The 17,187-nt window shown below is 36.8% G+C and overlaps 1 long non-coding RNA gene across 1 annotated transcript; it reads right to left on the bottom strand.

Annotated features, from left to right (window-relative positions):
* Positions 1-5,823: 5,823 nt before the first annotated feature.
* On the bottom strand, positions 5,824-9,339 carry LOC111732784. Its single transcript, XR_002777707.1, has 2 exons — positions 8,321-9,339; positions 5,824-7,754 (listed from the first exon to the last, which is right to left on the bottom strand). It is a non-coding gene; the product is annotated as an uncharacterized LOC111732784 (long non-coding RNA).
* Positions 9,340-17,187: the final 7,848 nt, after the last annotated feature.

Below are 17,187 nucleotides of genomic sequence, written 5' to 3'. Positions count from 1 at the left end.
TAGAATACTTCAAAGGCAGCTATGACTTTGTCCAGGCAATGGTAGTTAACAATCACACTTCACTTGATGAAGAAGAGGCCACTGCTCTCAGGGCCCATCTAAACTGGACGTCCCTCCTGCCTGCCTCCATCACAAAGAACTACAAGCCTGTCGTGCAGACCACCGGCAATGCCAGGATCCTCCAGGAGATCCCTCAGCTGCTAGATGCTCGTTCTGCCCCGCTCATTGCAGACCAGGAAGTCCTGAAGCATCTCCCAAAGACCTATATTCTGACATGTGAGCACGATGTCCTAAGAGACGACGGGATCATGTATGCAAAGCGTTTGGAGAGTGCAGATGTAGAAGTGACCCTTGATTATTTTGAAGATGGCTTCCATGGGTGCATGATTTTCACCAGGTGGCCCACCAACTTTGCAGTGGGAATCCGGACTAAGAATAGTTATATCGAGTGGCTGGATCGAAACCTGTAAAGGAGTAAAATGCTTGTGCTCTTCTCAACTTCCTGTATCTGCTTTGGAAAGATATGCACTTTTAGTCAACCAATTTCCCCCTGTTACTTCTGAGTTATGGAATCTCTATTCCCTGCTTTATGTTAAGTTAATTTTTTTTTAAATGCATTTGACTAATGTAAGTGCAAAAATCTCTAAATCTGGTTCTCTAAGTGGGCCAGTCTCTCTGTTTTTGTTTTAACCAAACTACTACAAATACCCAACCGCCACTACAGAAAGCAGGACAAGGAGCTGGAAATAGCTGTGGGTCTTGCCTTCATCAAGAAGTTCTTTTTGGAAGAAATTCTTCCAGCTGTGGATATGATAGTGACCATTAATGAGTTAAGAAAAATGTGGGCTGTTCTTTAACTTGCTGGACTTTACTTTGAGTTCAGAGCACTGTTCAGTTAAATGTGTATGCTTCTAGGTCAGTACTGAGTACCAAGCACCCTCTGTCCTTTGTGGATGGATGGTTTTGTTTCCTATGGGAATTTTAGCAAAGGTATTCTAGCAAGGACAATTTTCTCAAATGACTTTCTTCCTTTAGAGTGTTAATTTTATGAGATAGCTATCTATAAGTCCAGTTGGACTGTGATGATAATTGAAAGTTACTTTCTACCATTATTATTAGAAAATATAAGGTTGCATGCACTGGATATCTGTACATTGTTAAGTTTTTTTGGTTGTGCCGTCTCCTTGGAAGAGAACTTTTGGGTCAGATTTATTTAAATTTAGAATAAATTTCGCATTATAGGACAAATGAAGACAAACGAACCAACCTATGCTTTTCATAATGAATATTTCTGACATAAATTACCAAGAGCAGTGTGTATATATTTGGCACAGTCAGAAAGAAGGTGCATTTAATATTAGTTTAAAATTATGAAAACTACCTGTAGAGGGTCCAGTTTGTTCTTGAAAACTCAAGTTTTTCACTTACATGGCTTTAAAATGGGGCTATTTTCATATATATAACGTATTGTTTATTTTTTAAAGTTATTTAACGTTAATACATGTAGCTAGACTTAAGATTTTTCAGAATAATGTCTATAATGAATATTTAAAATAACATTTTTAAAAAACTACCTTAGGGCTTAAAAAATTACCTTAGAATAATATGCATATGTACTTTTATGGAAAAAAGTAAAATAGCTATTAATACTGCTATACATTAGACCTAAATATTTTGATGTTCATATGCATCTACAAATTAAGATAATTAGAAACTATGACTTTGCCTAGTAAAGTCATCTGAGTTTATAGTTTATAGCTGAAGCGGGACATACGCTGCTCATTTCTATTCTCTGTAGTTAGAGGGACACTAGTTCAGTCTTCAGAAGAAAGGCATACGCTGGCTCCTGGCGCCCACACCCTCATTATCTCCTTCCACCAAGTCTAGAAGTTCCAATAGCCCAAGTTTAATTTGACGTAAAGCCTTCACTGCCAGTGCAAACATCTTTGGCATAATAAGACACTCCGGCTCTGATGTGAGCTGAGTCCCTCTGCTCTCCTTTCTGCCACTCTCACTTCTCCCCCAATGCATGCTATTTCCAGGGACTGCAGAGAGCAGCAGTCCAGCCAAGTAATGATACAATAAATTTATCAGTGGGAAGAAAGTAGAACCTTTCGTTCATTTGAAAGATGGGTATTTCTCACTTCTGTCATGAAGTAACAAATGAAAATTTGCAGTTATTTTTCATTTATTGCATAAACTAGTAGCATTTTATGTACAAAACAGAAGTAAATGCAACAGTGTATGTATGTGTGTGTGCCTGTGTGAATATAAAAATAATCATACAAATTAGTATGCTAATGTTCTCAGGCAAGTCATTTAGCATCTCTGAGCCTTTTCCCTTTCCTCTAAAATTAGAGGATTGAACCACTTGATCTATAAAGTCTCTTTCAACTATAAATTCCAACCATTTTTGTCAGACTGGCAAATTGTATTGACTCTTCTTCAGTAAATTTTTTGCAGTTCATTTATTCCATTTACACAGGCAAATGCATTATCAAAGATTTTTTTTTTTTCCCTAAAAAACTGGGATTCTTACTCTATGGTAGTTTTTTAGTTCTAAAAAACTGGGATTTTAGTTCTTACCCTCCTCATTTAATATTATTCTTTTTGACATCTTTGGAAGAACCAATGCTTGGACCTTATTTTGAGGTTATCTACCTCTAATTAAAGCAAAGAAAATATAATAACTGCAGAGACTTCCTTAAAATGACATCCCCCCACCCCCAGAATTGCAAGCCAAATCCTATAGTAATTTATAGACAATAAATGATTACAGACCCCTAAAGGGTTTTCTTGGATGAAAAGTGAGTGAAAGAAAACAGGGGTCAAGCACCGTTTTTTATTAAATACTTGAGTTTTATTAAAACTTTTACATATGTGGATAATTTGTGTAATGACTTGCACTGTATCCTACGTTTGACCTTGCTTGAAGATCTTCCTTGAAATTCTCCTTAGAATAATAACAATTGTGAATCATGATATACAAAAAACAGATACCAGATACAAGAGAAGCTAAAACGACCAAAAATCTGAGTGCTAAGAACTCCTATGGGAAGCCTACAGAGTTTATGTTGAAGGTATTTTAGTTTTGGGTGAATTTATTTTCTTCTAGTTTTTGCTCTTATAAAAAATAGTTTATGCTCTACATATATATATATATAGATAGATAATATATATAGATAATATATACATATATTATCTACATATGTATAGTATTATGGCTTTGTTTTGTTTTCCTACTTTATGAAAAGTTGATAGCCTTTTTGTAATATCATTGTGAAATGTGAACATAAATAGGTGAAAAAAATCTTAAAGTGCTATAAAATATAGTGAACTGTTAATTAGTCTTACTGTTTTATCATTGACTGTGAAGAGTTTAAGATATTATATAATTATCTTGATAGATATAATATTTTATGCATGACCTTTTAACTTTGACTTTTTGCTTATTTCCCACTGCAAAGGGAAAGGCAGATTTTATGAAAGATTTTAGCAGTAAATCTATTTTATAAGATGAAAATCCAGTGTGGGGGTAGGAAAATATATATATCTGTTTGACACATGTTGGAAATAAAATAATTTCATCTGAGAATGCACCCCTCGTCCCATTTCCTGGTTCCTATCTCTCTTTCTCTCTATATCCCAGATCCCTAGCCACAATTTTGCTCAAATCTTCTGCCCGCTGGAGTCCTCCAGCTGCCTTTCAATCATTGAGACGTGGCTCAGTGCCCTCCTTGATGACATTCATTTCTTGTCTGCATATAATATGTGCTGTTCATGTTGGAGAAACCTGCCTTGAACTGGCTAGAATCGTTATAAAAGCCAAGCAGGCCAGTACCTCAGTTTCTGTCCTTAATCTAATTAATTAATTTCTCATTCAAGAACTTGCTGAAGTACCTCCCCTCTCTCCTGTATCTTTAATTCTCACTCTACTCATTCCCTCTTAGTTCCATAATTATAATCAATCCTGTCTTGTCCAGAAGAAACTCTCTTTTGGCTCCTTTTTCTCCATTTTATTTTCATTTTTATCCATTTACTGCAATTATTTTGGTTATCTATTGCTGAGTAACATTATCCTGGCACTTACATGTTAAAATAATAGCCATTTGTTGCTGCATGATTCTGGGTTGACAGAACTTAGCTTGGTGGATCATCTGCTAGATTTAGTGCTGTCTGGGGCCACAGTCATCAGAGCGCTCCACTGGGCTGCAACGTCCACGATGGCTTACTACGTGGCTGGCTGCTACTGCTGGCTGTTAGCTAAATGACTTGGTTCTCCTCCATATACCATTTTCTCCTGAAATAGAATCCTAAAAGCATAACATTTGAAATCTAGGATGGAACATTCTAAGCATACAAAAGCAAGAAGCTTTGTATCTTCTAAGATTCAAGTTGGGAAATTACGCAGCATCGTTTCACCACATTCTGTTGGTCAAAGCAAATCACAGGATCACCCCAAATTCAGGGAAAGGGGAATAGATGCCACAGCCTACTGGAAAGAGTGACAACGAAGTTATAACTCTCTTTAATTCACCACAATTCCTGACAGGAGGGAACTTCCATTTTGACTAGACATCGATGAGAACAAAATCCTCCACTTACATTTTTTAATATATCTGATGATTTGGAGAATCTCCTACAGATTACTACTGGCCCCATAAATTTTTAACCTTGTTTTTCCTCCACCTCCCCTCAAACTTCTAGTTCTGGATGTAATAGAATTGGTTCCTGTTTCAATACATCTGGCAGAGTGTGGGGTAGGGGTATTCCTGGAATTCATTCCTCTTCTGGGTAAGTCAGCAATAACTTAACAGAAGCAGCTAAAAATCACATGACTATATCCCACTAAACTCAAGCTAAATGTATTCTCATTTCAATTTTCCTTTCACTGAATCCTAAAAATGCCTGCAGCCCCTCCAAGCCATCTAACACACGGGGAATCATGATGGAGAAAGTGGAGAGGAAAGAGTCAGTGACAGTAACCAACTGCAGTTAAAAGGTATTTTAACCTCTATGTATTAAAAAAAAAAAAAAATGCAGCTATGAATAGGGTCCTTCTAGTTCCTTGAAAGGGGCCCATGCAAATGATGGGTCCTAAGTTTAAGTTTTATGATAAAGATGCCCCTGCACAAGATTCAGATTGATGCAATTCATCCTACTTTTAGATGCCTCTCCTGGGCCATCCTATAGCCAGCCCCACCACTGCAGCATGTCCCAAACTAAATGCATTTCCTTCTCCCAATGCACTGGTATGGTCTTATATAGTCCCTATTTCACTTATTTTACCATCTTCTCTCCAATTACTCAAGCTGAAATTATGATAGCTTTCTTTATCTCCCCTAGTCCTCCAACTTTCAATCAATCACCAAGTCCAATCAATACGACTTCCCAAATATTTGTCAAAATCCATTCTTTTCTTTCCATGTCTAGACACGCTATTCTAGTTGAGTCCCTTATCATTTCTTGCCCAAACAATTGCAATAACTTTCTAACTAGCTTTCTTCTCTCTAGTCTTATGTCCCTCAAATACGTGCACTCCACAGCTACGAAAAAAAAAAAAAAAATGATGATTTAAAACTCAAATCTGACTATATATTTCTAAGCTTAAAGTCCTTTAGTCCCTTGGTAAGGTCCAGTGCACTTAACACAAGGCCCTCCCTCATGGCCTTGTCCCTCCCTGTGCCAGCGCTAGTTCTCCAAGTGTGAGCTGGGCACTCCGGGGGCGGGGAGGAGAGGGAGGTTTGTGGGGGAGAGAGGGAGGAGCACAAAATCAAAATGATTTTCATAATAATGCTGTGATGTTATTTGCCTTTGTTTCTCTTTTTTTTTTTTTTTTCATGAGTGCGCAGTGGAGTTTTCCAGCTGCTTCTTGACAGGTAGCGTTGTAACAGACGGGCTGCAGAGGCAGATATGAGAATCCAGCTGGCTCCTGTTAAGCCAGACATTAAAAACTTTTGCAAACATGTAAAAACAATCCCACCCTTCCCACTTGTTTGTGTTGAGAAATTTTAAGGTGGTTTTTTTTTTTTTTTCCATAAAATATAGCTTGAGGTAACACTTAATTAGTCCCTATTTCACTTATTTTCTCATCAACTGTGTTCAAAATTTCTCAGTTTTAATTTCTAATATGGCAAACGTCAATAAATGTTGGGAGCTGAGCTAACTTGGCGAGCTCTGAGATAAGTGACACTAAACTATTTTAAACACTCGGTGTTTTCCAAGAAGGGAGCTTGATAGCAAAGCAGAGAACTTCATTGTTTTGCAGGATGAGTAATTTGGCTGACCTTGGGTCTTGACTGCTGTTTTCTCATTGCAATGCTATAAGTAGTGTGTTTTAAATAAACTCGGGGACACAGACACAGCTTGAATATGTGATCTCTCCTGCAATTCTGTCTGTCTTCTTTCTTTTCCTGAGTCCATGCTCCTCCTTTCAGGTACCCTCAATTACTTCGTTGGCTGGTTCCGACAAATAAATAAAGTCCACATGAACAAAAGCCCTTTAAGGGTCCTCAAGAATTTTTAAGAAGGTAAAGTCTTGAGACCAAAACACCTGAGAATCTGTATTGTACAGCAAGTATCATCTCTTGGTAAGCCCCGCATATTGTGTTAGGCAAGCCAGCGCTGAAATTATCCTGGTACTGCACTCATTCTGCACATGCACCATATTTTCTCTTTCCTAACACTCCTCCGTCTGCCTGGAGTGTCTGTCTTTGCCCTGCCTTGTCTTCCTTTCACAGCCTTCTCCAGGAAGCCTTCCTAATTCCTCCCTTCCCTGGGTTGACTTCCGTGTCCCTCCAGTCTCCCGTTGCACTCAGCACGGGTATAGTGACTATTCGGGGACTGCAAGACTCTGGGGTCCTGATGTGGGACCTTTGTGACCCCAATGCCTGACACAGTGCTGCTGACAGAATAAGCACTCAATTAATACTTGCCGAACAACTGTTCTTAAGTTGTCACAATGAAAACATACCGTTTTTTCATGACATGTAACATTATGCCTGATGCTATTATATTTGCTTATTTATATTCTTAGATAAAATCCCTGGGGTCCCCTGCCCCCTTCAGATTTTTTTTGTTTTAACCAATGCATTAAAAACCTCATTTGGTCAACAAATGAAAGCCTGAAGCCTAGAGTATTTTTTTAAATCCAAGGCAATTGCCAGCAGAGGGCACTCTTGATAGTAAATGGCATTAGGCATTCAACACTTGTTTCTGTTTCATCTGGAATAAAAAGAAAAGATTTCCCACTAGCCACGCTATATTCCATAGAATAAATTCAATTAGGTACTTTTTTAATAGAGAAACTTTAAAATCTTCATATAAGCACCTGAGAGAAAATGAAAGCAAAACAAAGCAAAAGGAAACAAAAAAACTCACGTTGTTAAAGCATGACGCACCAAAGTGCTTTGTCTTTTTTTTTCTTTTATTCGTTTTTATTCACAGTAGATATTTGCCATCAATGTGGGAAAAGGCTGACAGGAAAATGATGTTCTATATTTTTGAAAGACTATTTAGTGCAGCAAGAAATACAGGGCCTTCATCTTTTGTTGTGCCTGCTGGCAGTTTCCAGTCACCCAGCCGTGGGTGGATCCTTAGATGTGAAGAGACTTCCTTTGAAAACAATAAGTAAGGCAGAGCCTGATTTTGAATACAAACAACATTTCAGCAGTGATATTTGCAGGACTGCCGTACTTTTAAAAACAAATACAATGCGTTCCACGGTTAAGGGGGAAAAGCTTGACACTCAGCTCCTGTGGAATAGAAGAAATTGCATAAACTAGAATTTAGGAAACCACAATTCCAATTCTAGCTCTGCCAGCAAATATCTCAGTAAATTTACATAAATTTTCACTGGTGCCTTGGTTTTCTCATTGTAAAAGTTATCTTTATATGAACTCCATCTTTACAAAAATACTCGAAGCAGCTTATAATCAAACAAAAATACGATGAAATAGTAACATAGAAATAGGACCTCATAGCCAAGGAAAGAACAAAAATATGCCAACTAGAAAGCTTAGTTGTGGTTGACTTCTGGTTTGGCTCTAGGAACTGTCCACAAAAGGACATGCAGCCTATAAAAAAGTTTCATGAGTTTACCTGAGCCAAAATTCTGAGGACATGCCCAGATGCAAAAATCTCAACAGACTGAGGAAATGCTTCATAGAATGACAGTTTTGCAGCCTACTTTATACATTAGAATCAAAGAAGACATAAAGAGGATTACATGCAATCCATCGGTGGTGGGTTAAGGAGGTGGGAGAAAGCAAAGCAGGGAAATTTCTAGGATTGGATAAAAAGCAAAGGGAGAGATACATACTTCTTGTGCACTGATGGGTCCAGGATAGCAAATAATTAACATTTACAGTGCAATGAGATGGTATGCGGGAAATAAGATAACGATGAGTTCTGTGTTCTTGTGATCTGGTGGTTTTGTGCTCTGGTGCCTGTGGTTATGCCTTCCAGGGGTCTAGAAAAGTAAATTATTCTGACATGCAAGGTATGTTATCTTAAATGCATAAGAATAAGGGACAGGTCTCATTTACGTCAGGGTCGACCTTTCTTAAGAAAGCTGCAGGCCTAGATGTAACTACCTGCCATGGCCTGCCCAGTTAAAAATTTATGATCGGATCATCCTGTGGGGTTACTTTTGGTCACCATGTGGCATCCCAATAGCCTGTCAGGTTATACATAGCCCCTTTTTGGTTCACAGTACCCTGGAAGTTGAGGGGAAAGCCTAAAATGTGATCAGTGATTCAGCCTTTATGAGGCATTCCAGTTTCTCAAGTGTGATGGTCTGTCTCCAGCACTGAATTCTAAAAGAAAATCCCTACATAGACTTAAAGGATATTATCCTCAATTATTTTAAAGAAAATGCAATAGAAACTCTCACATAACTATTTATTTAGTTAACCACAATGAAAACTGAAGACATGATTGTAAAACCTCAGTGTAGTCATATGTTCAGTCAATAAAAGCAATAGTCCTTGCCCTACTGCTTGCCTCCAAGGATAATTTTAGAAATAAAGCTACAGAAGAGCATTTTTAAAAATTATGAATTAAATAAACATTAGATATTATTAAATATATCCCTCTAGGCGTATTGATAATAATATAATCAGCTTTCTGTTCTTTTGTGTGTGCCAAGGGGAAAAAAACGGGGCATTATAGGTACATAGAATAATTATTAAGGGTTTTACAAGACATTGTTAACTGGTTACCTCTGGGGAATGGGAATAAGGGCCCTAGGGGAAGAAAGATCTTTCTGCTTTGCTTCCCTCTGAAAAAGAATTGATTTTTTAAATAAAGACTATGTATTATTTAATATTTAAAAACAGAAAAGGCAATTTACTAATAAATAATAACTATGTAGGGTCTACAAAATAACTCCAAATATCCATTTTAATTTTTTCTTTGTGATTATTTAGTTCATCTCTTTGTAAGTCATCACTCACTCAAGCTAGCTTATGTAAAGAGCGAAGTTTGTCATAAGTATACTACCAGAAATCTGGACATCTAAGATCAAAAAACAAAGAGAAAGCTTGCTCTTAGGGAGCTTGGCACAGAAAAATCAAGTACCCGGGCTATTTTCTCTGTCTGTGTATCTAATTTCTGTTTCTTTCTTTCTTGTCTGCCAAAATACCCAACTTTTTTCAGCAGATAGGCTTTGCTGGCTTGTCTTATGACTTTATCATAATTTTATATGATCAGAAATGAACTCCAGTTCTGCATAGGGTTCAAGCTCCCTCTACTGTCTTTCTAAACTGTCTCTGTTTCTTAAGCCAGTGCTTCTCAAATGTTAATCTGCATGTGAATCAGCGGGGAATTTTGTTAGAATATAGATTCTAATTCAGTAGGTTTAGGTGGGTCGGCAGAGTCCCAACTGATCTCTTAATGATGCTAGTCGGCAGATCACACTTTCAATAGCAAGGCTTTAATGCGCTTTTTATTTATTTATTTATTTTGACAATGCCTTTTCCATTTACTTGGCCTTAACAGTGAGACTGTGGCTCTTTTGTTATTGCTGGTGGTGGTTTCCTTTTTTTTTTTTTTTTTAATTAAAGTATGGTTGACATACAATATTATATTTCAGGTGTACAACGTAGTGATTCCACATTTATATATCTTACGATGTGATCACCACGATGCATCTAGTAACCATCTGTCACCATACAAAGTTATTATGATTTTATTGACTGTATTCCCTGTGCTACATTAATTGGTGACATTTTTGAGAGAAAGAATCTGATTAGTGGCTAGCCAGCCAATGATTTGGGTTGGATGCTATCATCTGTTGCCTGGGATAACTGAATGACATGCCCAGTTAGCAGGAGCTATAGATGGGAGTAGAGTCTTTGAGAAAGAAAAGAAGGGGTAGGCAGGCACCTCAAAACATAGATCAGACACACTTTACTCTTTTCTGCATCCAAAGTTGCCACAAACATGATCCAGCTATGTAAAACAGACAATTCTCACTCACTTCCCAGCATACAATGACCTAAAGGCAGGTTTTCTCAGAGCTCACATCTTCCAGATGATATACATTCTTCTTTCAGGTTTCTTTCTATCTATTCCAGGTGTGATTTCTCACTATTTGGAGCTGATGGAATAATCAGTGGTTCTCAAACTTGAGATTCTGATTCAGTGAATCCAGTGTGGGATCTGGGCGTTGGGATTTTGAACCAGTTCCGTGGGTCATTCTGATATATCGGTGCACTCAAGTCTAAGAATCAGTAGACTGAAAAAAATTCCTTTACAGCGGAGTGGGGGTTGTGGGAGTGGAGAGTGGGGTTCCTTATATTAGAATGCATATGTAGCCATAGTACGTTACATCAGTGGTTTTCAAACTTTAGTATGTATTACAGTCCTCTGCAGGGCTTGATAAAACAGATTGCTATGCAGATTGCTGGCCACACTCCCCAAATTTCTGATTCAGTCGGTCTGGGACTGGGCCAAATAATTTATATTTTTACAAAGTCACAGGTGACACTATTGCTGCTGATGCTGAACGTATCGTGAGACTCCTTGCATTACGTGATACTACTGCAAATGATCACCTACCTCACAAACACGACTTGTGTAAGAATACAAGTAAATATTTATGAAATAACTTAGAGCTTTAGAAATGTCTCTTATTAGTCAATGAATTACTCAGAGAAATAGATAGAAGGTAGCTTCCATTCAGGCCTTAAACATGAGATGTATCTGTCAGGGTCCCAGAGGAAAAAGATGGCACACTTAAACTGGTTCATTTGAGAAGCATTTAAGAAAGTGATTCTATGCAACAATATGAGCAGGGTTTAAGGAAACCAACAAGAGACAGGCAGTTGTTACCTCATCTAAACCTGGTAACACAAAGGAAGGAAGCGATCCCCATTCTAATAGAGGGTAGCTACATGGAGAAAGCCTGGCATCCACTGTCCTTTGGTGGGTCATCAGAGAAGGAACCAAGGAAATAAATTCCCCAAACTTCATCCATCTTCTACTATACATTCTCCTGCCTTTGCCTTCCATGTTCTGAACTGGAAGTGAGGGAGCCTGTTCTTGCGGTCTTTTTTTGGTCAGACTCTGTGGGCCCATCGCAGGCTAGAGAAGAGTAGAGAATGAATCTGGAAACAGGGTCTGTAAGCTGAACCCTACATCTAGTACTTTTGTAGCTTGGGGTTTAGCAGAACAGATAATAAAGGAAGGTAGATGTTTTTCATGTCCACTTCACACAGGCAAATTTTAGCTCTTTATGCTCTCTAAAGTAATTATACTTAAAAAAATAATGGAAGTGATGTTTAATTTAGGTTGGCACTTAGCATAATAATAAATGTAGCTCCATTACAACATCTAGCTCTAGTGGTTATCCTTGCTCCAAATTTATAAGCATAACAACAAACTAAAAATATACCACTAGCCTTTCCTTTGAAGTATGAGTTTTAGGATCAAATACTTTTTCCTGTATACTTCAGAGTACTAACTTTGGCTTTTGGTAGGCAAAAAAGGACATCAAAAACAATAATTCCAGCATTATAGGGATGAAGAGTTCACATAAAGTGTCAGTTTACTGGTCAATCGAGAAAGAGAGCTGTGGTTCTCTTCTATGGCCAATGAAAACTGTACAGACAGAAAAGGGGCACAAGAATGATACATTCAGCAAAATATTGGATCTCAAAATACCCACTTCTTCCATGGTCTGCTCTCTATCATTCTTTCATTTATCTAATAAATATCTTTGCATTCCTCCTAAATGCCTGGCACAGTGCCAGTCCCTGGAGGTCAGTCATGAACAAGACACCTTCAGGCCCCTAGGAAGTTTATAATCCTATGAGGAAAATGGAAAAGTTAATGATATTATATAATTATGAAAATAACTAAAAGTGTTTACAATAACCTACAGTTCATCAAAACATTTTTTGCAGATGGTATTTTATTTAATCTTCAATGAACTTGAAAAGTAATTTTTAATGTCCTGATTTTACAAAGACAACACTGAAAAGAAAGGAAGTATGTCACGGAAGTTGGCCTGGAAAAGAGGAAAATAGTGTAAAAATAGAAGACAGAGGTCACCAACAAGTAACATTCACTGCTTCATAATTTCACTTAGGCCTAGCCCTATTGCCTACACAGGTTCTGTAACTGTGACCCTCAAGATACAATTCTAGGGAATGAGTTTATAGCCAGGTCCATTATAATTAAGCCTGGGTCATTTGTTCCAGCTTTACTGAGAGGGAGTGGGCTACCAGGATAATGTGATAAGCAATGTTCTATCTGCCCTCGTGGTCAGCATTTGTTTTTTTCACTGGGGTCATAATGAATTTGTGCCCCAACAGCACACGAAGTTCTATGTAGCCAAATTAAAATGTCCTGTAAGTAGTCCCGACACCATGTTTTTTTGGTCTCTAAATTGGCATGACCTAATAGGGAAAGAGTTCTATAAACAAGAGGGAACACTCTGCTGTCCATCAATGAAGATGTGTCCTATTTCCTCCTTGTCTTGCTTTGACAAGTTTGGTATACCAGAGACCCAGTGAAGACTCAGGATGTCTCAAAATCAAAGCACGTAATAGAGGAATATGAAGCCTGTAAAGTATTTATCATGGCCTGGTTTGATTTTCAAGACTTTATTTAAAATTGTTGATACACTTTGGTGATTTTAAAAGAACACTGAACATACTTAAAAAAAAAAAAACTAAAGTCAAGCAACTCTGATTCATCTTCCATTTACAAACAATTTTCTATGTTACCTAAAGTACTAAATGCAAAATAATTGTTCTTTGGAACAATGCTATGTAAATCCTGAGGGAATCACTAATGATGATAGATATGACATAATGAATGCTTATCACATGACAAGCACTTCATAAACATTTTTCCCTGACAATGCAACAGATTGTGCTTTGAAGGTGAAGAAAGTGAGAGGTCAATTAACATATCCAGAATCACCTAGCTAGAAAGTGGCTGAGATGGGGAATTTGAATCCAGATCAATTTAACTCCAAATTTTGTGCTCTTTTATCACATCACTCTATCCCAAAGGAGATGAGTTTTCAGATCGAAACTCCAACTTTGAGAGCTACATCAATTGTTTGGGACAGTGGAGGAGATCTTGTTAAAACAACTTGTAATGGTTAATTTTATGTGTTAGCTTAACTGGGCCACAGGGGTGCCCAGATAGTTAGTCAAACATTATTCTGGATATGTCTGGGAGGGTGTTTCTGCATGAGATTAACATTTGAATCCATAGACTGAGTAAAGCAGATGGCTGTCTCTAATGTGGGATGGCCTCATCCAATCCATTCAAGACGACTAGAACAAAAAGGTTGACCCTCCTATGAATAAGAAGGAAGCCCCCTCTGCCTGTCTTCTAGCCGGGGCATTGGTCTTCTCTGCCTTTGAAGTTGGACTTGGATTAAAACTTATTCCAACAGCTCTTCTGGTTTTCGGGCCTTTGAACTTGGACTGGAACTGTACCAACAGCTTTCCCAGGTCTCCAGCTTGCTAACTGCAGATCTTAGGGATCCTCAGCCTCCAAAATCACACGAGCCAAATCCTTATAATAAAAAGTATACACATATGTACTATTGGTTTCGTTTCTCTAGAAAACTCAGACTAATACACAACTCTTCTCATCAAGTATTCTGAGGTCAGGCAATCTGCTAGCAATTAGTTTGGTTTCATTTGGTACATGTCCAACCTTCTAACGCATCCATCTCTGGTAATATTCTGGAAATTCCCATTACACTTCTTTGTTGGCAAAATTCACACACACTTACCTTTGGTGTTATTGAGGATTTCAAGAGATAGAAAGTGGTTCATCACCCCCAAAAAAACTAAAGCCTTTTATTTTTTTTAATTAAAAACTTTTAAATATACAATTTATTTTTAAAAGCAGAAATTCTTTGCTTCAAAATACAAATTTATTTTTATATTTTTAGTTTGCATATTCAAGTCAATATTTCTTTTTTTAAATTATGTCTTTTTGGTTTTATTTATTTACTTATATTTTGTTTGTCTTTTAACTGTTTTAAAATTTTATTTATTTTTATTTTTCAATTAAAGTTGACTTTCAATATTATTTTATATTAGTTGCAGGTGTACAACATGGTGGTTAGACATTTATATAATTTACAAGTGATCCCCCGATTAGTCTACTACATAGTTATTACAATATTATTGACTATACTCACTATGCTGTATTTTACATCCCAGTGACTATTTTGTAACTATAATTTGTACTTTTTAATCCCTTCACCTTTTTCACCAGCTCTCCAACCCCACCTCCCATTTGGCAATCATCTATGAGTCTCTTTTCATGTTCTCTATATCTATGAGTCTCTTTTTATGTTGTTTGTTTGTTTATTGTGTTCCTTAGATTCCACATACAAGTGAAATAATATAGTCTTTGTCTTTCTCTGTTTGACTTATTTCACTTAGCATAATACCCTCTAGGTCTATCCATGTTGTTGCAAATGGTAAGATATAATTTTTTATGGCTGAATAAAATTCTGTTGTACATAGGTTCCACTTCTTCTTTATCTAGTCATCTATTGATGGGCATTTAGGTTGCTTCCATATCTTGGCTATTGTAAATAGCACTGCAGCGAACATAGGGATGTATATATCTTTTTGAATTCGTGTTTGGTTTCCTTTGGATGAATACCCAGAAGTAGAATTGCTGGGTATTTTTAACTGTTTGAGGAACCTCCAAACTGTTTTAATTTTTTGAGAATCCTCCATAGTTGCTGTGTCAATTTTCAATCTCACCAAAAATGCACAAGTGTTCCCTTTTCTCCACGTCCTCATCAGCATTTGTTGTTTTTTTATTTACTAATGATTGCCATTCTGACAGGTGTAAGGTGATATCTCATTATGGTATTAATTTGCATTTCTCTGATGATTAGTGATATTGAGCATCTTTTCACGTATCTATTGGCCATCTGAATGTCCTCTTTGGAGAAAAACCTATTCAGGTCCTCTGCTCATTTTTTAATTGGATTGTTTAGGGTTTTTTTTGATGTTGACTTGTCTGAGTTCTCTATACATTTTGACTGTTAACCCCTTATCAGATGTATCATCGGCAGATATCTTCTCTCATCCAGTAACTTGTCTTTTCGTTTCGCTGATGGTTTTCTTCACTGTGCAAAAAATTTTTAGTTTGATATAGTCCCATTTGTTTATTTTTTATTTTGTTTCCCTTGCCCAAGGAGATATCACACAAAAAAAATAATTCTAAGAGCAACGTCACAGAGTTTACCACCTTTGTTTTCTTCTAGAAATTGTATAATTTGGGGCCTTACATTTCAGTCTTTAATTCATTTCGAGTTTATTCTCATATATGGTGTAAGAAGGTGGTCCAGTTTCATTTTTTTTTTTTTTTGCACATGTCTGTCCAATTTTCTCAACAACAGTTTTTGAATAGACTGTCTTTACCCCATTGTATATTCTTCCCTCCTTTGTCATAGATTATATGACCATATCATCATGTATTTATTTCTGGGCTCTCTATTCTGTTCCATTGATCTCTGTGTGTGTTTTTATGCTGGTACCATGATGTTTTGATTACTATAACCTTGTAGTATAGTTTGATATCAGGTAACATGATATCTTCAACTTTGTTCTTCCTTTTTAAGAATGCTTTTACTGTGTCCAATAGATTTGGGATCATTGTGTTTTCATTTTCATTTATCTCAAGGTATCTTTTGATTTCTTCCTTGATTTCATTGCTAACCCATTCATTATTTAGCCTCTACGTGTTCATGTGTTTTTCAGTTTTGTTTTGCTTGTTTTTTTTCTTGTAATGGATATCTAGTTTTATACCGTTGTGGTCAGAGAAGACACTTGATATGCTATCAGCCTTCTTAGATTTATTAAGACTTGTTTTGTGGCCTGATGTATGGTCTATTTTGAAAAATATTCCACGTGCTCTTGAGAAGAATGTATATTCTGCTGCTTTGGGGTGAAATGCTCTAAAATTATCAATTAAACCCATCTGATCTAGTGTATCATTTAAAGCCACTATTTCCTTGTTGATTTTCTGTCTGTAAGATCTGTGCATTGGTGTCGGTGAGGTATTAAAGTCCCATACTATGACTGTATTACTGTTGATCTCTTCCTTTATGTCTGTCTATATTTGCTTTACATATTTAGGCACTCTTATGTTGGGTGCATGAATGTTTACTAGGGTTACATCTTCTTGAAGGATTAATCCCTTTATCATTATATAATGTCCTTCTTTGACTCTTATTATCACCTTTGTTTTAAAGTCTATGTTGTCTAATAAGAATTGCTACCCCACCTTTTTTTTTCTCATTTCCATTTGCATGAAATGTCTTTGTCCATCCCTTTACTTTCAGTCTGTATGTGTCTTTCAATCTGAAGTGGGTGTCTTGTAGACAGCATATGTATGGGTCTTGTTTTCTTATCTATTCAGCTACCCTATATCTTTTGATTGGTGCATTTAATCCATTTACATTTACAGTGATTATTGATATGTACATAGTTATCGCCATTTTATTATTCATATTTATGTTATTTTTTCTCTTCCATTTCTTCTTCGTAAAGAAGTCCCTTCAACATTTCTTGTAATACTGGCTTGGTGGTGGTGAATTCCATTAGGTTTTTCTTGTCTGGGAATCTCTTTCTATCTTTCTTTCTTTCTTTCTTTCTTTCTTTCTTTCTTTCTTTCTTTCTTTCTTTCTTT

The sequence above is a fragment of the Pteropus vampyrus genome, unplaced genomic scaffold (genome assembly GCF_000151845.1).
Source record: "Pteropus vampyrus isolate Shadow unplaced genomic scaffold, Pvam_2.0 Scaffold12, whole genome shotgun sequence".
NCBI lineage: Eukaryota > Metazoa > Chordata > Mammalia > Chiroptera > Pteropodidae > Pteropus > Pteropus vampyrus.
Note: the sequence above shows the minus strand (reverse complement) of the source record. Positions and strands in the feature narration are given on the sequence as shown.